Below are 21809 nucleotides of genomic sequence, written 5' to 3' on the forward strand. Positions count from 1 at the left end.
ACAACCAAGAAATGGATTTCATCTTTCACAAGCTGTATGGATTTCTTCAAAAACAAGTTATTCCAGAAAGGAAATGAATTCTTGCATTAAACTGAACCAAGCTGTACATGTTTGTCTGAAATGAGACATTCGGCACAACAAGACACGGAGAGAGGCACCACTGGTATTCAGACCCACGATCGCCTGCTTACTAGGCGGGCACTTTAAGCCACTAGGGAGCACCGCACTTTTACAGACACTTGGACACATCTGCGTTCGGTGTGCACTTAACATGCTCTCTGAGCCCGTTGCCTCCGTCCCATTTAATAGCAGAACTGACGCCAAGAGAAATGATGAGAAATGGCATTTATCGGGCACTTTTCATGTCCAAGCTGTGCATTCTTTGGCAACACCATTTTTTCTTTTGTTTAATTTCTATACTTATTGATAGAATAAAAACGATATGTCATGTACTGTAAGGGAAATGTCTCTTTTTTTTAATGGGGAAAGCTAGCACCAGCAAATGTTGTGTTTAGAAGAAGTGATTTAACATGACACGTGACCTAATTTACCGGAGCAAAAGCTCACCCAGCAAGCCCTGCTTTACTTCTACAGGAGAGAAGTACGGTAGAGTCTGCAAGATGTTCAGCTGGGTAGCTACGTCAGCATGCCTCGGCTGCAAAGGAACAAGCAATGGGTTTATTGCATGCTGAAAAGAGAAGAACGGAAACAGCGTTTCGACTGTGAGGTCTTCTCACACCTGTAAAAGGCTCCATGGTTTTCTTTCTTCTCTTTTCAACATGGAATACACCTATTGTCTGCAAGATGTGACAATTTCATGGTGTTTTGGAAGAAAACCTTTTTTCTTTGAATTCAAAATCAATCGGAATTTCAGCACGACACATCAACACTTTTTCTGTTTTAAGGAGATGATATTTTAAACCTGATAAAAATAGTAGGAAACACAAGTTTCTTGCTGTGAAAATTTAGATGGGGAAGTGTACTACTAGTAGCAGTGTAGAGCTCTCTGTGGTGGAGTGCAAGCGCATGTTCTATGGGCCAGTGGCGTAATGGATAACGCGTCTGACTTCGGATCAGAAGATTGTAGGTTCGAGTCCTGCCTGGCTCGTGAGGCTTTTAAACCTCTCAGGTTCCTCGGTAACAGGTTGCCGTCATGTATATGAACTATAGAAAAGCATTTGCCACAACCCGTAAATTAGCACGCAAGTGCGGGCTAGTGAACACAGAACTGTATGGAGATCATCTCCAGCTCCGAGCTCAATTGCAATGAAAAAACATGCAGAGCAGCTGAATTTGTGCTCGGTAGGGTGGGGAGGACTCAGCATTGCTATTGTTCTAATTGGCATGAACTGCAGGGGATCTGAATCAGAACATGTCAGTTAGTTCGATCATTGCGTCAATATGTAGGGCACGTTAATACAGAATTATTACTTTGTCTGTCTCGTCTTTGTATATAGCTGAATGTCCCTGACAATTTCATGTTAGTTTTTAAGAACGACATTGGTGCTAATATATACATATATAGCATATAAGGAACACGTAAAAGTTTAGTCCATGCTAAAAAGATAAGAAAACCGCCACAACGTTTCATCTTGGAATAAATCTTTACTTGTTGTTTTGCAGCCTACCCATTCTGACCTAACTCCTCCCTTGAAATTCCCTAACAGATAAGGGTACGTAACGGCTCATGCGATGCTCAGTTGCAATTTGTCCCAAAACAAACAAGAACAGCAGCTGAGGGTTTGAGTTTGAACATGCACTGTATTAAAGCAGCTTTTATTTCCATTGATAAATGCTAGATATTCCTACAGAGATTCTCCAGGTGAGTACGCGATTCCTGTTTCTGTTTCTATTTCTGTTTCATATATAAATATATACAGTATATATATATGTTACATGTGTCTCTGCAATAGTACAAATGTGTTATACACTATCAGGGGCTGCTTTTTTGTGCACCTCATCTACAACAAGGGTTTTTTTTCATTTATGTTTGTGGACCTTCACTATTTGAGGAAGTGAGTTAGATAAGAAAGTTACAGGTATGGTGAGCAATGACTGACAAAGGCACGTACTGCGTATTCCTTACAGAAGTGTAAGCAATTTGTTCTAAAAAACACCGGCTAAAGTCCAACATCGTTAGCAATCTTATTACTTAAACAGAATTAACATCAATAAACTGTAAGGTGCTGGTACATGCGAGTAGATTTGATCTTCTATTAAACAAAAATGCAATTACAGCTCTAAAAAGGTCAACCTAGACTTCTGTAACAGATCTGTTCAGGTCATCGCTGTTCCTCTGACCTTGTGAGTCTTTGGAATTTTAAAAGTGTATTTTGCTTGCCTTTCATGTGGTCTGTGTACAAGTCACTGTGGCGTATGCGGTCCTACACAGCCTTGCTATAGACGTGACGAGCCTCCGCTATGTTGCAATGGAGAACAGGTTCAGTACGGAGCTGCCGAGAAAATTCAGCTGGAAAGCTCGTTGCAGAAAAGCATCGGTATCTGTGTCCAGCGGCAAAGCGTCCTTCGTGGGTGCTGAAGAATCGATTTCACAGGCTGCGGGTCCAGGCGATTTAGAGTGTTAAAGGTCCCAGCGAAAACGAAACGGCGCTGGTCCTTTTACACGCACGCACGCAACCAAATGCAAAGGACGCTGTAGTCGGCAGGATTTGAACCTGCGCGGGGAGACCCCAACAGATTTCAAGTCCGTCACCTTAACCACTCGGCCACGACTACAGCGAGCGCCGTGGCCGCTGCCTTCTTGCTACAATCGAACAGGGAGTGCGAGGCGGCGGCGGCAGCGGAGGCAACTTTTTTCAAGTTCGCTCTCCGTTTAAGAAACCTTTTACGCCATACGTGCAAGCACACACACACACACCTCAGAGGACTTAAGGGTGGCTTCAAGTTGGAATGATAAAGTCTCCCCGTTCGGACATGAAAACAGAACGTTCTTAGACAGAAAGCAATCAACAACGGAGACATGTGGACGACGATTTTAGTCACTGCACTTTGAATAGCATTTTTGCTCCAGTTACAGGAGATGCACCAATGGCCCTTGACCTACGCTCTTACCAATGCCTTGAACATTCAAACAAAACAGCCCTCAAGTCCTGCGGTTTAATATAACGCTGTTACGTGTCGAGGCAGTATTTGACTCTGTCCTACCGTTGAGACACGGGGCGTATATGGAAACGAACACATGCTACGGATCGTCTCTAATCGGTCCCTACAGTTGGAAGGCTCCTTGAAGCGTGCACCCCCATCATTCATCTTTGCGCATCTGTGAAAGGTAGACTCTTGAGCAATGTTTGAGCCAGCTCTAAGGCAACTAGTGCTATTGGATAGAGACCTCTGGAAGATCCTAAGAGTCTCTTAACACCACTTCCAGCAGCAAGCTTAATTGTTCGCTGGAGGTCTCCCACCCAGGTACTGACCAGGCAAAGAATCACCACTACATTGAATGAGGAAGTTAATCCTGAAATCCAATTACATATCTCAAGGTAAGACAAATCCATAAGAACATGTCTTAGTATTACTTCGTTTATCCTATTCCATAATGTCATTATATATAATACCATACAACAGTACGATCCTTACTAACTGCATGCGTTAAAATTGCACATCAGCACATAGCAGGGGGCACATAGCCGCGATGTATTATCAATGTTAAATTTCAACCATAATATCGACAACATTAATAAACGCATACGTTGAGAAAATATCGAACCCAGCATATTTTCCGGTTATATACCACAATGCATTGCTAGTATTCGTTGGTCACCATTTTGGACACGTTTTTCAAACGTAGAAGTATATCCGCAAATATCTCAGCAATCCTCTTTTGACGAGTAAGTATGAACAATAATAATACTATCTGAATACACACAGATCTTTCTTAATATTATTTTGATTAAAATAGTACGTGAATAAGCAAAAAATGGTACATAAAAATAGTGTGAATGGGGAAGATGGCACAAAATCGTTTTGCCATTTCTCTATTCTTATTCTATGTTGTACTTTCAAACTTTAGGTACTCTTTAATTAGGACAGACTTTATTGCTCAACTGCTATGATGCAAGCCAAATTTTATACATTTATTTCAGCTTTGAGCTTTCAGCTTTGTCCAACCTTGAACTCACCGGCCGTGGTTAACACGTGTTGGATTTTAACGGGCTCTGTGTGTTCGATGTACATAAGCCACTGAATGCTGGGTGTAGAAAATCGTTTTTGCTGGTGGTGGTAATTGTCATGGGGTAGCAACGCTATCGTCTCTTCCTGTAAAAACATAAGTCTGAACATGGCCATGCAGACACTAGCGATGGTCACAAACTGAAAGGGGTCGATGCACACAACGCAGGCGGCCCCTGACTCAGTCACGCGTGTCTGTCTGGTCATATTCATGACCTTGTCCCAAAACCTGACACAGCCTTCTCTTAGAATTGCCACATCCAACTGGCAGTAACGTTTCAACTCTCTCTGTAAGTTAAACACACTTCCCTTGCATTCTTCATACCAAACCAAAAACTCGGCTTTCTCCCTCTGCAGCATGTAGTTAACGCCGTAAAGTTCTGGCGGCGGCATCGGGCTGACATAATTTTGGTTTTCTGAAGTGTTCATCAAGTGTGGAAAATGACCCTTACCCCCGGGGAACCCCATGGCGGCCGACAGTTTGCTTAATTTCATAGGTAGAAAGTTTAAAGAATCGATAAATCTGATGTTCAGAGCTTTTACGGTCATACACATTATCTTACCACCCTGATTAATTAGTTCAACGTCCATCTTTTCATCTTACAACTGTCTGATTACTAGGTAATTGTCATATCCCTTGCCATTGTGCGATATGAATGTATGGTTTTTGAAACGTCTATCGATAAATTTACACACAAAATCCTTTAGACAAGTTTCACCATAAAATTCCCAGCTTCGTTTATTGTTAATATGAAGGGCATGGATGTAATTTGGTATGTGTGTCCCCGTTTCTTGCATGCATTCAAAGTCGAAAAAAATGTACTTGTTTGAAATTTTGGGGTTGTCCAAAGGCAGTATGTAGCACAAATGTGTGTCAGGGGTGTCGATCACGTTGTTACAATGCGAGCACAGTTTCTCTTTACATTTGTGACTAGAGAGGTTATAAACCTCACATTTCTCACAAAAGACCCTGCGCTCACACTTACTAACACCCGTCGCTGCATTCCGAAAGTGTCTCGCCAAACATTGAGAGCTACGACAAAAGACCTTACAGGCCGGACAATTCTGAATTTCTGCATCAATTTCGCAACACTGGGGATCTAAACAGGTTTTACAAGTTTTAACACAGGCGTGTGCGTTCTTGTGGCTATACGCCGCATGGTAGTTAGTGCAAAAATATGCCGCCCCCACAAAAGCTTTAAAATTTAAAACCCCATAAAAATGCTCTTCATGCAGTAGAACAAAAAGTATTTTAGAATTAGGTGGTGTGGGCCCCGTTGTAAAATATTTCCAATCACCCTGGTCATGGTACAAAATTTTAATGACCACCTTTAAATGTTTTTCAAAAGCAGTAATGTCTGACAAACTAATTTTCTGATTCTCTGAAAAACCCAACTCTTTGTGCATTCGTTTAGCGCCCTGTAACATTTCCCCATTGGTACAACCTTCATTCAACAAACCGTACACACTCCCAGTGAAACACAGATTACCGCCCGTGTAATGTAAGTCGATAAGGTGCGCTTTTTTCTGAGCAATTACCCAGAACGGATTTAAATCTTCGACGGGCACCCCCCTGCATATTCCTAACTATCGTCACCACTAATCGGAGGCTGTCATCGGTGAGAATTTCTGTGTGGCTCTGTAAGAGGTCTGAGATGTGGCTTAAAAAATCAGCAGCATTTAATTCTCCGGGTTGTCTCCTGCGTGAGAACAAGGGTTTGTTAAAACCACCCGCAGTCAAACGCAGCTGTACAAAATCATTCGCCCCGATGTTTGGAGAAAGTTCATCCAATATTCTCTGGACTGCACCATGCACATGTTTAGTCATTTATCCCGGTGGGTCTTCGCCAGTGCACCATGAAATAGCATTATCAGGTAACGAAATCCAGAGGTTAGATCAGCATCTTCTTTAGAAAAAAACGTCTAAGAGTCTAGCGGCGTAAACCTGGATCAGTTTTGGAAACACTGAATGTACACTTGCTAAAGCGGCTCTTAGATTCTCTAAACCCCGCTTTTTATCCACCTCATTAGTGCCCACCTTTGATACTAACTGTGCAATATACCGCACTGAGTCTCCCACATCACCAAACACCAAGTCTTTAGGCGTGTTATTATTTCTCTCCGAAGGCTTGACACGTTTGGTTTTGATCAGCGTCTTAACAGCCGTCTCCGATGCAGTCACCACCTTAGGGTCCGACGTTTCCACCACACTTTTTTCACCGCTCGTCGATACAGCTGCTGTGTGAATAACGCCAATGCTCCATATCTCAAAATCAGAAAACTACACTGTGATAAAAATAAAAGACTTTTCAACACAACAATCAATTAAATCTAAATGGTCAAAATCAGAAAACTATGATAACTATGATAAAAACGCCACATATGTGGCACATCCTTACACAAAGGGCTGCGGGTGAATGGAAAAAGTTACCCGGACATGTTGTTACACCGGTTTCCTTTAAGACTGTGGTGGTGCTACTGGGTTAAGCGGCATGGTTAACGGCATACAGACCCCTGGCACAGACCACTTGTGCCAGGGGTCTGTATGCCATTCCCAAAATCCACCTGCTGGATTTTGGGAACTTCAGGACGAGTGGGAATTTTCTCCTATCTGTCAATTCTGTTTTGTTTTGGAGACTCTTGGCTGCCTATGTTGTACAGTGCAGCGTGAAGGAAACATTTTCCAAAACTGTGTCAACTCAAAATTTGTAAGAAAACCTCTCTAGCTGCTTTAACTCTCTTCATTTTTGTCATTTAATGTGACACTCGATGTATAACTGGAGCCTCACATATGCAAATGGTGAGGCTCCAGTTCGACACCACTTTACAGTATCTGACAAAAGCATGGCAGATTGTGCCATGACCGGCAGATAACTTCTGCTTATTTTTACCATATTAAACATTGGAAATCCAACCACTTGCATTTGTGACACTTGATTTTGGCTCCACCTAAGACACTCTTAAATCTTCAAACACTTTTCTCTTCTCCCGCAACACTCTTGTCTGTCGGCACTATGTGGCAGCGTTGCATGACAACCCATCTCACCACGGAAAGGAACCTAACAGCTTTGGTAAGAGAGGAGAAAAGGACCTGGCCCGTACGGGGCTCGAACCCGTGACCTTGGCGTTATTAGCACCACGCTCTAACCAGCTGAGCTAACCGGCCTCACGACAGTAATCCTCTCTGTGCTGCAAAAAATCGATCTCAGGGAATTTCTTTTGCCCTCCTTTGAATAGAAAGCCGTGTAATTCAGTGTACGGGCTTTCTCGTGCATTTTCATGGTTCTTGTAACCCAAATCCTACACTGGCCTGAATTGCCCCCCCATTTCACAGCATTTTTCAGCTGATTTAAAATGTACCTAAAGGAGAAGCATTATTGAAGACCATCAATTACCAAAAGCTTTTGTCAAAGGTTTTGGTGGTCATTTTTAATGACCACAGAGCGCTGTGATCTCGGTTTTACATCTCATCCAAAAGACAGCGCCCTCTTACAACACAGCATCTCCGTCACTATACTGGGGCATTGGGACCCGCACAGACCTCAGGGTGAGCGCCCCCCCCCGCCGGCACCATTAACACCGCTTCCAGCTGAAAGCTTTGTTTTTTCCTGTAGCTCACCCTCATCCGGGTACTGACCTGGCTCACACCTGCTTAGCTTCAGTGGGTTTTTTGAGTTGCGAGTTGCAAGGGGATGCAAGTGATGGAGCCGCTTGCTGCAAAAGCCACTGCATTGGCCGGGAATCGAACCCGAGCCTCCCGCATGGCAGGCGAGAATTCTACCACTGAACCACCAATGCTTAGTGCCTGGGACTTCAAAAAAGACGCTTTTTTGGTGCTCTGTGCAAAACGCGTCGACATCTGCTTCCAGCTGCAAAATGCCATTCACGGACGCTGAAGAATTTATTTCCAAGGCAGCGGGTACAAGCGATTGGGTGTTTTAAAACCACCAGAAACAGCAAAGAGGCGCGCTTCTTTGCTTGCGCCGGAACACACCAACTGGAGGCGGACAACGTAGTCGGCAGGATTCGAGCTTGCGCGGGGAGACCCCAACGGATTTCTAGTCCATCGCCTTAACCACTCGGCCACGACTACAGCAAGCCCCGCTGCCGCTGCGTTCTTGCTACAATCTTACCTGGATCGCGAGGCGCCGGCGGAAGCCTATTTCAAAGTCGTTCTCCGTTTCAAAAAAACATTTCCACAATACAAGCCTTGCAGACAGACACGCCTCAGAGGACTTAAGGGTGGCTTCATGTCGGAATGATAAAGTCTCCCCGTCCGGACATGAAAATGCCACTTTGTTACACACAAAAAAAGAATCAACAACAGAGAAATGCCCACAAGCATTTGAAAGCCGCACCACGTCGCACTTGAAATAGCTCTTACATTAGTGGTAGATGCAGGAATCGCCTTTTTATTTACGCTCTTACCAACGCGATGGAAAGCAAAACAAAGCAAAGCAGAGCAAAACAAAACGAACAAACGAAAACCCTCACGTCCCGCACTCGCATATAACGCCGTTACGTGCCCAAGCGGTATTGTACGTCATCGTAGCACTGCACCCCGGGGCGTACGGTATAAGGGAACGAGCACACGCCATGAATCGCCTCGAATCACTCCCTACAGCTGTAAGGCGCCTTGAAGCGTGCACCCCCAACGTTCTTCTTTGCGCATCTGTGAAAGGTAAACTCTTGCGCAAACTCTGAACCAGCTCTAAGGAAACTAATCCGATTAGACGTTACTTTGACTCATCCTTTAAGGGACCCTTGTTAATTGGAGAAATCAATGATTTCGAATGAATTCTGTATGCGTTAAAAGACAGCTATACACAGAAAACATGCAGGACACTGCTCATGATGTTTCCCGAGCCGAAACACAGTGCGTTTTTCCAAGCCATTTGACAAAGCCCGCCCACTGAAAACTGCAGCAGATCGTGTAAAGGCGTTCAACTTTGTAACTACTGCACGCACAGGAAGCAGAATCAATTCCTCTTTTCAAACTGTCAAAGGTTTGCTGCAGGACATCGCACAATCTCTTTTGAACGGGGACAAACGATTTCTTATGGGGCGCAGTAAGTACAGACGTTTATAAAGCTCCACTCATGCCGACGATGCAGCATGAAGAAGCGCAACCTAACGTTTGACAGACAAAAGCCGGGCGCCGCTACGAGCAATATGAAATCAAACTGACAGCACACGACGTTTCGCGCTGACTCAAAAGTGATCTCGACAGACGCTGTTCTCTGCATAACGCTGAAAGAGCTAAAGAGCGTTTCTGTTGAGACGTAACCCAGTGGGCAAAAGACGTATAATATACGTCTATTAAACGCATACCTTAGACGTCTAAATGTGGTCTACAATTCGTCTAGAATGAAATTCTAATGTACGTCTAAAGTTATACGTCTATGTTTAGACGTTCATTATACATAAATGGTTGGAGTTCTATTATACGGATAAATTTAGAGGACTATTATACATATATGGTTGGAGTTCCGGATAACTTTAGAGGTCTATTATACGGATAACTTTAGAGGACTATTATACGTATATGGTTAGAGGTCTATTATACGTATAACTTTAGAGGTCTATTATACGTATATGGTTAGAGGTCTATTATACGTATAACTTTAGAGGTCTATTATACGTATATGGTTAGAGGTCTATTATACGGATAACTTTAGAGGTCTATTATACGTATATGGTTAGAGGTCTATTATACGCATAACTTTAGAGGTCTATTATACGTATATGGTTAGAGGTCTTTTATACGGATAATTTTAGAGGTCTATTATACGTATATGGGTAGAGGTCTATTATACATCAAAGATAGATTTTATAGGTGTAGAAACAAGTAAACCAAGCCAATGATTAGGTTTAGAAATTTATTCTGAAAATACACATTCACACCTGAAACATATGTATTTCAAATTATACATTGTATACAATCAATCAACAATCAACATATGGGCAATAATCATAAAAAACACAACTAGTCTTAAACTTCACCTACAAATTCTGGTAACATGGCAATATACAGTATAGTAATGACAAACACAAAACTAATTACATTAACACACTAACTCAAAACCACATTTTGATTCAAATATACATTTTAAAATGTACAACTTCTATATTTCCAAGAAAAAAAAATATTACAATGGAAGTTAAGACGATTTTTGTCCACTATTTGCAAACCCTGTCTAATTGTCCTGTTAGAACCAAAAACCTATTATTTTCAGAGTCCAGATCTCCTGGCCCCCTGCCTTGCATATGCATTCTTCAAGTAACACATTGTGTGCTCCTTTATTTCTTTTTCTGTTGATGTAGGGTGGGACTTCAGCACCGCAGCTAGGAGAAAATTATATAATATTACTTCCCAAATAAATGATGATTAATATCTTCTTTAGTATAATCTAAAAAATGAACGGTTTACTAAGCTCAAAGCTGAAATCAATGTATAAAATTTGGCTTGCATCATAGCAGTTGAGCAATAAAGTCTATCCTAATTAAAGAGTACCCAAAGTTTGAAAGTACAACATAGAATAAGAATAAGAGAAATGGCAAAACGATTTTGTGTCATCTTCCCCATTCACACTATTTTATGTGCCATTTTTTTGCTTATTCACATACTATTTTAATCAAAATAATATTAAGAAAGATCTGTATGTATTCAGATAGTATTATTATTGTTCATACTTACTCGTCAAAAGAGGATTGCTGAGATATTTGCGGATATACTTCTACGTTTGAAAAACGTGTCCAAAATGGTGACCAACGAATACTAGCAATGCATTGTGGTATATAACCGGAAAATATGCTGGGTTCGATATTTTCTCAACGTATGCGTTTATTAATGTTGTCGATATTATGGTTGAAATTTAACATTGATAATACATCGCGGCTATGTGCCCCCTGCTATGAGCTGATGTGCAATTTTAACGCATGCAGTTAGTAAGGATCGGTCACTGTTGTATGGTATTATATATAATTACATTATGGAATAGGATGGGGACAGGCCTGGCATCACGGGGGGAGGGGGGAATGTCGCCCCTTCAGTTTTGGGCAAAAAGTTTTACCTAACTTAATTTGCGCCCTAAAAAAATAGTTGTACTTTGTCAATGGTCAGACAACACTAAATGACACGAACAGTCACTCAGTCTGTTTGATGGGCAGGAGGGCTATCCGTCCAGGAACTGCACATATTATTGAGTGTCAACATTACGATCCTGTTTGCTCAGGTGGACCGATTCCTTGCAGTAGTTCCTTGCAGTAACGATTTAATACTTAAAATTGTTATATAACTAGGACTAGTTATAGCAGTCTGTGCTTTCTGTTGGTTTTACAACATTTTTTTCTTAACGATTCAGAACGTCCATGTAGCTGCAAAAATGAACGCTTATGGTACTTTTTGCTCCAGGCAATACAAACCGTGAGAGTGACGAAAAATGTGAAACTGAACTTCATCGCAAATACCAGATTGCTAGTCGTTATCTTCTATCATGAAGCACTAATCAATGGCATAGCTGCGAGATTTCATTTGGGTAGCTGCACCGAACAGCTCCGTTTCAACCGAAATATCACTCCCCCCTCAGAATTTCAGACGCCCCCCTACAGATTTTTCCTCGGGCACCGCACACTGATGGGGGACGGGGTGTCCAGGAAATGGTATCAACTTTTGTCAAGAAAATAAAAATAGAAACTCTATAGGCACTCAAACATTTTACTGTTTTTTTTCAGGCAGGTGGCAAGACCCCTCAGCAAAACCCTTGTATGCTAAGCTGTGGGCATTGATTCGTCGAATATACGTATATTTACGGCGAAATTACGGCTATACGTATATATACGTCGCCTCGACGTATAATCAACGTCGAATTGCAACCGTAAAATCGACGACATGAATAAACGCATATATAACGTCGAAAACACATCTAACACAGTGCCTGAGGCTTTTTACTGTATGTATCGTGTGTGCCGCAACTAGGAGTATACGGCACTCTGCACAGTGTACGAAGTAAATTATTTTCGCAGTAATTAATTTATTATATTTACTATATTTATTATACACATGTAAATTAATTGCTGCGAAAATAATTTACTTCGTACACTGTGCAGAGTGCCGTATACTCCTAGTTGCGGCACACACGATACATACAGTAAAAAGCCTCATGCACTGTGTTAGATGTGTTTTCGACGTTATATATGCGTTTGTTAATGTCGTCAATTTTACGGTTGCAATTCGACGTTGATTATACGTCGAGGCGACGTATATATACGTATAGCCGTAATTTCGCCGTAAATATACGTATATTCGACGAATCAATGCCCACTGGGAACAAGCTCGCTTCTTTCTACCATGATGTCACCATGACCAAATCTGTCTTTAAACACCTTGCTCAGTCTCTAACGAGACTGTCAAAAATAGCTTTCGCTGATTGTATTGCAAACCGGCGGAAGCGGGGTATTGGGAAAAGTTTTCAACTAGCAATAATCCCGCCTCGGCTAAACCTCACAGGCTACGATACTGCCACTGCGCAAAGCTGACGGTTGCCAGGCAACCGCGGGGATCCTATGGAAATCGTTATCAATCGTCTCATGGCATGTCATTGCTGTAACGCTTCATATTTGTCGTCTTCTTCTAGCTTGAGGTTTTGAAGAATTTCATGACAGACAAGGGCTCCGTTGGGAACAAAGAAACCCGTTGATTCTTTTCAGCAGCAGAAATACAACCCTTTAAATACAAGATGACAGAACAATGACGAAGGGCATGCCGGGAGGAACTCATGCACTACAGAGGAAAGGGGGTGGGCACGTACAGTTCACATTCAAGCCACAAGTACTCTTCTCGGATGTTGCACAAACAAATCCTAACGTCTTGAAAGCATTGAGGCATGTTTGTGTCCCACTTCCCGTGGCTGCAGGATGACTGACACGAACGGACAAACACAATCTGTGGCGTTTAGCGTGACATAGTCTTGCAGGCATCGTGCTGTCTCACTGCAATACTATACCGCTGGAGGAAACAGTCCATCTGGCCATGAAACTCATTTGAACGTCTAGCTACAGCAACTAACAATATCATGATTTATTCAGGATGTGTGGAATCAGCACGTCCCGGAGACAGCTTCCGAAATCTTGAGCATTCTCTGGTGGTAGGGGCGTTCAAGATGGCGCTCAGGTGGGAGGTAAAGTTTAGTGGTTGAGGATTTTTTTTGAGTTTTTCATGACCTGAATGTTAATTTTTGCTTTTTTTGACTACAGAAAAATAAGGACTTAACACTACTTGTTTAAACTTCAGTTATAATTGAAAGAAAAAAAAACTATTTTTTTTAGGTTTAAGAATTTCGATATGAGTAACACTGGGAAAAGAAAAGAGAGTGCTGGGTCTTCGAAGGAGAACTCTAAGATACCTCAATCGTATATGTATAGCACTACAAGAAAATTGATGGCAACTAAAGGGAAAAGTGAAGCAGCTGGAGGGGACGTGGAAAGAGTGCTGGAGATGCGCTCGTACGCGAGCGCTCGCAGCCCAAGTGAGACTCAGCTGCCAGAGGAAGAGCCGGAGTCCCTGCCCAGCACACCTGTGAAAACCCCGGCAGCCAAGAGAGGAAGGGGCAACCTGACGCTGGAGGAGCTCCAGACCAACATCTTCAACATGATGGCACAGAGCATGGGTGAGCTGAAGGAAATGACTTGATCTAATACAGTCGCAATCGAAAGTCTTAAAAAGTCCATGGACTGTGTGTTTAAAGAGGTTGAAGACTTAAAGAGTGAAGTAAAAGTTCTTAAACAAGTAAATACCAAACAAGAAAAGCATATTAAAGAACTTGAATTGAAAGTGAACGATGTAGATAGATACCGTCGATGATGGAATTTAAAATTATTTGGAGTTAAAGAGGAACGTGATAAGGACCTTGTTGCAACAGTGAAGGGTATCTGTAAAAGGACCCTGCCGGACCAGGAGGACGTAATATCGGCCATTGACTTTGTTCACAAGCTCGGGAGAGCGAACATGTCTGGGCAAGTGCTCCCCAGATCGATTATAATACAGTTCACCAAGAGGACGGCGAGGGACATGCTGTGGCAAGCGGCGAGGGGGAATGAGTATTTGAATGGGAACAAACTGAGGTTTGCAGAGGACCTGTCTGCTGCGGACAGGAGTACCAGGAACCAGCTGTGGCCCCAGGTTGAAGCTGCCAGAAGAGAGGGGAGGAGAGCCTACTTTGTGGGAGCGAGGGCCTTTGTGGACGGGAAGGAGATTTGCTCCCAGTGACTGCTCAGTTAATGATTATGTTTGGTTTTATTTGTTATACCAGTATATACTAGTGTTTCTTTAGTGTTAGTTTGGAATGGTGTAGTTAAGTGTTAAGGACTGTTATAGTTCTGGTTCTTTGAAAAACTCAATAGTTTAGACAGTCTTAGAGTTAGTTATTTGCTTTTGTGTATGTCTTTTTCATGAATGCCAGAGGTACTCGAAATGTTGTTAAAAGAAAAACTGTGTGCTGAGTTTTATTTTTTACAGGAAACGCATGCATGTTGAAACTAAAGTTTATAAATAATTGAGAAATATTAAAGCAAGGAAAATATGATACATGTAAAATATACAATTTGATCACATAATTACTTAATTACCTCTGGTAGTTAAATGCTTTTTTCTGCTGCATTTTTTTTCTCTTGTACATGACTCTGATCCTCTTGTTGTATTTGTATTTGTAAATTCTATGTTTAATAAAATTTTTTTTAAAAAAAGCATTCTCTGGTGGTGTCCTGCAGACTTCCTGTGGGCATGCGTTGGTGGTATAGTGGTGAGCATAGCTGCCTTCCAAGCAGTTGACCCGGGTTCGATTCCCGGCCAACGCAGTGGTGAATGTTTTCAAATGCTATCATGAGCCTTGGATTGTGACTAGCAAAGCGAAGCCTTTTGAAAGAGCTAAAGCACTGAAAAACGGAATTGAGGGAGAATCTTACAGGGGATTCTGAGTGGTGTCTGCATACACGCAGTCCAATATGGGTGCTGAAAGCTTGAGCTACTCTCAATGTCATGCTGGCTTTCCCTGGAGTAAATCTGTTACATTGAAAGAATGCTTCTCGCAGGTTCAAAAAGGGACCCTTGTTAATTGGAGAAATCAATGATTTCAAATGAATTCTGTATGCGTTAAAAGACAGCTATACACAGAAAACATGCAGGACACTGCTCATGCGTGTGGAGTTCAGCCGAAACACAGTGCGTTTTTTCAAGCCATCTGACAAAGCCCGCCCACTGAAAACTGCAGCAGATCGTGTAAAGACGTTCAACTTTGTAACTACTGCACGCACAGGAAGCAGAATAAATTCCTCTTTTCAAACTGTCAAAGGTTTGCTTTACGAACGCCGCAGGACATCGCACAATCTCTTTTGAACAGGGACAAACGATTTCTTATGGGGCGCAGTAAGTACTGTTACTGTCACTGCTCGATACCGACGTTGGCCTACTATACCATGTTCAGCCACCGCTAGAAAATGTACGGCTCTAGCACCGGAGCAAGCAACAGGAGGGCCGACGTCAAACAGGCACATGTGTCAGACATGGAGAGCGACGAGAATGAGATTTGAACCCATGACTGCAGAGCACAATGAATTAGCAGTCCATCACCTTAACCACTCAGCCACCTTGTCGACGAAACTGGGCTGTCCGGACATGGGTTGGCGCGCTCCAGATGATCTTTTTCTTTTTTTTCCCTCGTACTCGAGGGTCATTTTCCTGTTCCACATGTGATTTCAACATTTTCCTTGGGAGATGTCAAGCCAGCAAGCCACTGCTGTGGTTCAGTGGCCAGTGTGGAGTTCAGTGGCCCTGTTGTACACAGAAAGCATATTGAGCTCCTTGGACATGAAAAGTTCCAGATAAGAGCCATTTGTCATCCTTTCTCTTGGTGTCGATGTTGCTATTGTATGTAAAGGTGGCAACTTGCTCAGCAAGCAGGCGGAGGACACACCGAATGCAGATGTGTCTGAGTGGTGTGTCCAAGTGGCTGCAAAAGAACAGCACTCCTGGGGCGCCGTGGCTTAGTTGGTTAAAGCGCCTGCCTAGTAAACAGAATATCCTGGGTTCGAATCCCAGCGGTGCCTTCTTTGTTGTGTCTTCTCGAACAGAACTGGTCATTACAGACAACCGCCTACGGCTAGACTTAATTAAATGCAAGTATTCATTTCCTGTCTTTAACGCGACTTGTTTTTCTTAAAATGGATGCAACTTGCAAAACATGAAATACAAGCCTTGCTAATCAGCGCTAGCGGCTGGCAAAAAAAAAAAGAAGTCAGCAATGTTTTTTTCTTTAACCTTAACCCTGCTAATGGAGAAGAGTTAAATGACCGAGTCAATGCAGCTTAAACGATGCGCAAGTCGGGTTCTTAGCTGAAAGGGTGGTAAATCACACTCACCCCAGTCCTTAATCTTTTAAAGAGGATACAAAATTGAACCTAGTCGCCACATCACATACATCCTGTTCAATGATAAAAAGGTAACATCTATCCTCGCTCCAGAGTAAATCTCACGTTGAGGGCATCTTTTTTTTCACTTTACCGTGAGTCGGGCTCGGCTGCACAGAGGAGAGAGCAGACCAATGAGGTCACAGGGACAGGGGAGTCACACGCTGGCGGTTTGAATACGCGGAAGATCACTGAGGGATCCACAGTATGTGGACCCTCCGTTCGCCATCAGTCCGCACTCCGGACTCTGAATCCTGCCATCCGAGTTAAGATCTCAGCGGAACCTGAGGTGCAGTTCCTTCTTAAAACGTAATCTGGTGAGCATTTCTAGAATCGCACTTGTATAGATGCAGCCTTTAATGTGTTGCTAGGTTAAAATTGATGACTTCTTGTATTTCAGTAGGCAACTGCCCTCTTGATTTTGGATTTAATCTCTTTATTACAGGGGCGCTTTTATGAAGACAGAGTCATGTTCAGGTACTTTGTTTGATGGAGGAAGCTTATTTCGGACTCTGTGATCTGCTCACCTGGAAAGGTCTGCTGTACTACTACAAGAGAGAAGTAGAGTCTGGAAGAAGGGACAATTTTATGATGCTTTGGAAGATAATGTTTTTTTTTTCTTATACTGAAAATGAAAAGTAGTTGTTTCTATATGGACTCAGTCTTTGGAATTTGTATATTTATATATTTCAGTGAACCCTCAGCCATTCCTTCTGTATTGTAATTCAATTTCTCTTTTAAAATTCCTTCCCCACTTCTAGGACCTGCAGTTGCTGAACTCCACAATGGCTTCTATTGGAAAGTCTGTGACTGAGACCAAGTAAGTGTTCACTTTTTTATGAAACCATTATTTATTTTGGAGCAATGAGCAATTCTTATATAAATGCAATAAAATCATTATGCTCAAACTATGAGAGAGAATTTTAAGGATAATTTAAGAAATCAGTCTTAGCTTGTTTCTATACACAGATGGTATTATTTATTTTCAAAGGAAACCCGCGAGGATTCCCCTGGTGTGCAAGATGTGCCTGAATACTTTTGATCAGCTTCCTGCTCACTTCAAGAGAGCGTGTATGAAGCATGCCACGGCAGAAGAGATCGGGATGGCCTCTCAACAGACGAGGGAGGACATGATGAATCACCTGAAGAACGGGGTCATTGTGGATTACCACAGATAAGAGATCAAAGGACACTTTGTGGGCTTGAAATACAAAGAAAATCTTGTTCTATGGTACAAGATAAATACAAAACTTAAGCTTTTATTTTAATTAGATTTATTTATAAAGCATAAGCAATCATTTATTACATTAATATATGTGAAAATAACATTTTAGTATCATACATTTAGTATATTTAGTTCCTAATGCTGAAAGAAATGATCATAGAACATGACATCTAACCTTACCTGCGGTGTTTTTAATCCCTATTGCTCAATGCACGGTGAAAGCATTGCATACATATGTCTGACAATGAGGAATGGGCCCCTGAGACAGTCATTTGCCTGTTTCACAAATGATCGTATTTTACTAGAGATTCTGTTTGGGATTCAGATGTGCATTCTGACAGCAATCCCTTTCAATAAATGATACGTTCTGGATGAGGTCAAAGGTGTTGGAACACTGTATTTAGGATGTGTTTGCAGTGATTGTGTGTCTTCTGCTTCAACGCAGTGATATATAGACGTGCTCCTGTAATTTATTGGTACAAGCCCAGGGCAGTGAGCAGTCTGAGGATTTATTTCCAGACGGCATAGAGCAGTGAAGCAGTGAAGTAGTGCAACACACTGGATCATTATATTGTTAGAATCTATTCTACTTACATTATTACATTATACACAATTTGAGTTCATTTTAAAAAGTAAAATGTAATGAAAGGAATGCATTTTCATAAGAAAGATAATACCGATATGCATGTGATAATCTTCCTTATATCATGTAGTGTGTCATTTGGACACTTTGTGGGATTGAAATACAAAGAAAACCATGTTATATGGTACAAGATAAATACAAAACTTAAGCTTTTATTTTAATTAGATTTGTTTATAAAGCATAAGCAATCATTTATTACATCGCTTCTTGAATTAAATCTTTTGACAAGAGGTAAGACTTCTATTTTACATTTAAACCCATGTTTAGCTGTGTTTTTTAGATTTAACTGAACCAATTTCTGTGTGTGATAATGTCCTTGAATTCTGACAACATCACACTAAATTACATGATATAAAACAGCTAATGTTTCTAGAGATAGAATGTTTCTAGAATGTTTCTGGGATGCTGGGATGTTTCTGGGATGCTTCTAATTACTTTTTATTACCAGGGACAGTTTAATTCACCTTGTACAGTACTGAAAGACCAAGATGCTTTTTTCTAAAGTTATTTAACATTTTATAGAACTTTGTCTACTATGGCAACATGATGAGCTTGGTGAAACTTGGAAAAATACTGCTTGGACACTTATCTTAAGATAAAGATAGGATAAAGGTTTATCTTTTGCACCTACCTGACCCCCAGGGAAGGCCAATGCTTTCTAAGTTGATGGTTCCCTACAGTAGACTGTACCTTATCTTCAAAGGTAATGTATATTGACCCAAATCAGTTTTGGACTCCAATCTACTGACGAAATGGAGCCTATCCTTTTTTCAGGATTTTAGCATCATACGTTTGGTATATTTAGTCCCTAATGATGAAAGAAATGATCATAGAACATTTGGACACTTTGTGGGCTTGAAATACAAAGAAAATCATGTTCTATGGTACAAGATAAATACAAAACTTAAGCTTTTATTTTAATTCGATTTCTTTATAAAGCATAAGCAATCATTTATTACATCGCTTCTTGAATTAAATCTTTTGACAAGAGGTAAGACTTCTGTTACATTTAAACCCATGTTTAGCTGTGTTTTTTAGATTTAACTGAACCAATTTCTGTGTGTGATAATGTCCTTGAATTCTGACAACATCACACTAAATTACATGATATAAAACAACTAATGTTTCTAGAGATAAAGTTTCTGAGATGCTTCTAATTACTTTTTATTACCAGGGACAGTTTAATTCACCTTGTACAGTACTGTAAGACCAAGATGCTTTTTTTTAAAGTTATTTAACATTTTATAGAACTTTGTCTACTATGGCAACATGATGAGCTTGGTGAAACTTGGAAAAATACTGCTTGGCCACTTATCTTAAGATAAAGATAGGATAAAGGTTTATCTTTTGCACCTACCTGACCCCCAGGGAAGGCCAATGCTTTCTAAGTTGATGGTTCCCTACAGTAGACTGTACTTTAATTTCAAAGGTAATGTATATTGACCCAAATCAGTTTTGGAATCCAGTCTACTGACGAGATGGAGCACATCCTTTTTTCAGGATTTTAGCATCATACGTTTGGTATATTTAGTCCCTAATGCTGAAAGAAATGATCATAGAACATGACATCTAACTTTACCTGCGGTGTTTTTAATCCCTATTGCTCAATGCACGGTGAAAGCATTGCATACATGTGTCTGACAATGAGGAATGGGCCCCTGAGACAGTCATTTGCCTGTTTCACAAATGATCGTATTTTACTAGAGATTCTGTTTGGGATTCAGATGTGCATTCGGACAGGAATCCCTTTCAAGAAATGATACGCTCTGGATGAGGTCAAAGGTGCTGGAACACTGTATTTAGGATGTGTTTGAAGTGATTGTGTGTCTCCTGCTTCAACGCAGTGATATATAGATGTGCTCCTGTAATTTATTGGTACAAGCCCAGGGCAGTGAGCAGTCTGAGGATTTATTTCCAGACGGCATAGAGCGGTGAAGCAGTGAAGTAGTGCAACACACTGGATCATTATATTATTAGAATCTATTCTACTTACATTATTACATTATACACAATTTGAGTTCATTTTAAAAAGTAAAATGTAATGAAAGGAATGCATTTTCATAAGAAAGATAATACCGATATGCATGTGATAATCTTCCTTATATCATGTAGTGCGTCATTTGGACACTTTGTGGGATTGAAATACAAAGAAAACCATGTTATATGGTACAAGATAAATACAAAACTTAATCTTTTATTTTAATTAGATTTGTTTATAAAGCATAAGCAATCATTTATTACATCGCTTCTTGAATTAAATCTTTTGACAAGAGGTAAGACTTCTATTTTACATTTAAACCCATGTTTAGCTGTGTTTTTTAGATTTAACTGAACCAATTTCTGTGTGTGATAATGTCCTTGAATTCTGACAACATCACACTAAATTACATGATATAAAACAGCTAATGTTTCTAGAGATAGAATGTTTCTAGAATGTTTCTGGGATGCTGGGATGTTTCTGGGATGCTTCTAATTACTTTTTATTACCAGGGACAGTTTAATTCACCTTGTACAGTACTGAAAGACCAAGATGCTTTTTTCTAAAGTTATTTAACATTTTATAGAACTTTGTCTACTATGGCAACATGATGAGCTTGGTGAAACTTGGAAAAATACTGCTTGGACACTTATCTTAAGATAAAGATAGGATAAAGGTTTATCTTTTGCACCTACCTGACCCCCAGGGAAGGCCAATGCTTTCTAAGTTGATGGTTCCCTACAGTAGACTGTACCTTATCTTCAAAGGTAATGTATATTGACCCAAATCAGTTTTGGACTCCAATCTACTGACGAAATGGAGCCTATCCTTTTTTCAGGATTTTAGCATCATACGTTTGGTATATTTAGTCCCTAATGATGAAAGAAATGATCATAGAACATTTGGACACTTTGTGGGCTTGAAATACAAAGAAAATCATGTTCTATGGTACAAGATAAATACAAAACTTAAGCTTTTATTTTAATTAGATTTATTTATAAAGCATAAGCAATCATTTATTACATTAATATATGTGTGTAGCGGCGAGGCTTATTAATAAGGCAGAATTAAGTGTTCTGAGCCTTCCCAAATGAGGCCCCATTTCTCTGTTCATCTCTGTGGTGCAGCCACAGAGAAACTGTTCTGCAGGGTGATTTAAGGTCCTAGGACAGCTCCCAAAGGGGGATGCACTTAGCTAAGCCTGGCTATCATGATCAATGGTCATCCATTGGCGCCTATCTGTCTAGGGAGTGCCAGTTGGACATCTGGACTGCATTACTAAGTGTCAGGACTAAGTGACTCATATCTCACCT

At 41.0% G+C, this 21809-nt stretch overlaps 7 non-coding genes across 7 annotated transcripts; 3 read left to right on the forward strand and 4 right to left on the reverse strand.

The window, feature by feature from the left end:
* Nucleotides 1–1035: 1035 nt before the first annotated feature.
* Nucleotides 1036–1108, forward strand: trnar-ucg (transfer RNA arginine (anticodon UCG)). Its single transcript has one exon. It is a non-coding gene; the product is annotated as a tRNA-Arg (tRNA).
* A 1546-nt stretch (nucleotides 1109–2654) lies between these two features.
* Nucleotides 2655–2736, reverse strand: trnas-uga (transfer RNA serine (anticodon UGA)). Its single transcript has one exon. It is a non-coding gene; the product is annotated as a tRNA-Ser (tRNA).
* Nucleotides 2737–7280: 4544 nt separating this feature from the next.
* Nucleotides 7281–7354, reverse strand: trnai-aau (transfer RNA isoleucine (anticodon AAU)). The gene has a single exon. It is a non-coding gene; the product is annotated as a tRNA-Ile (tRNA).
* Nucleotides 7355–7915: 561 nt separating this feature from the next.
* On the reverse strand, nucleotides 7916–7986 carry trnag-gcc (transfer RNA glycine (anticodon GCC)). The gene has a single exon. It is a non-coding gene; the product is annotated as a tRNA-Gly (tRNA).
* Nucleotides 7987–12582: 4596 nt separating this feature from the next.
* LOC138235778 (U4 spliceosomal RNA) lies at nucleotides 12583–12724 on the reverse strand. Its single transcript, XR_011188320.1, has one exon. It is a non-coding gene; the product is annotated as a U4 spliceosomal RNA (small nuclear RNA).
* A 2246-nt stretch (nucleotides 12725–14970) lies between these two features.
* trnag-ucc (transfer RNA glycine (anticodon UCC)) lies at nucleotides 14971–15042 on the forward strand. The gene has a single exon. It is a non-coding gene; the product is annotated as a tRNA-Gly (tRNA).
* A 1174-nt stretch (nucleotides 15043–16216) lies between these two features.
* Nucleotides 16217–16290, forward strand: trnat-agu (transfer RNA threonine (anticodon AGU)). Its single transcript has one exon. It is a non-coding gene; the product is annotated as a tRNA-Thr (tRNA).
* The last annotated feature ends 5519 nt before the right edge of the window (nucleotides 16291–21809 follow it).

The sequence above is a fragment of the Lepisosteus oculatus genome, unplaced genomic scaffold (assembly GCF_040954835.1).
Source record: "Lepisosteus oculatus isolate fLepOcu1 unplaced genomic scaffold, fLepOcu1.hap2 HAP2_SCAFFOLD_83, whole genome shotgun sequence".
NCBI lineage: Eukaryota > Metazoa > Chordata > Actinopteri > Semionotiformes > Lepisosteidae > Lepisosteus > Lepisosteus oculatus.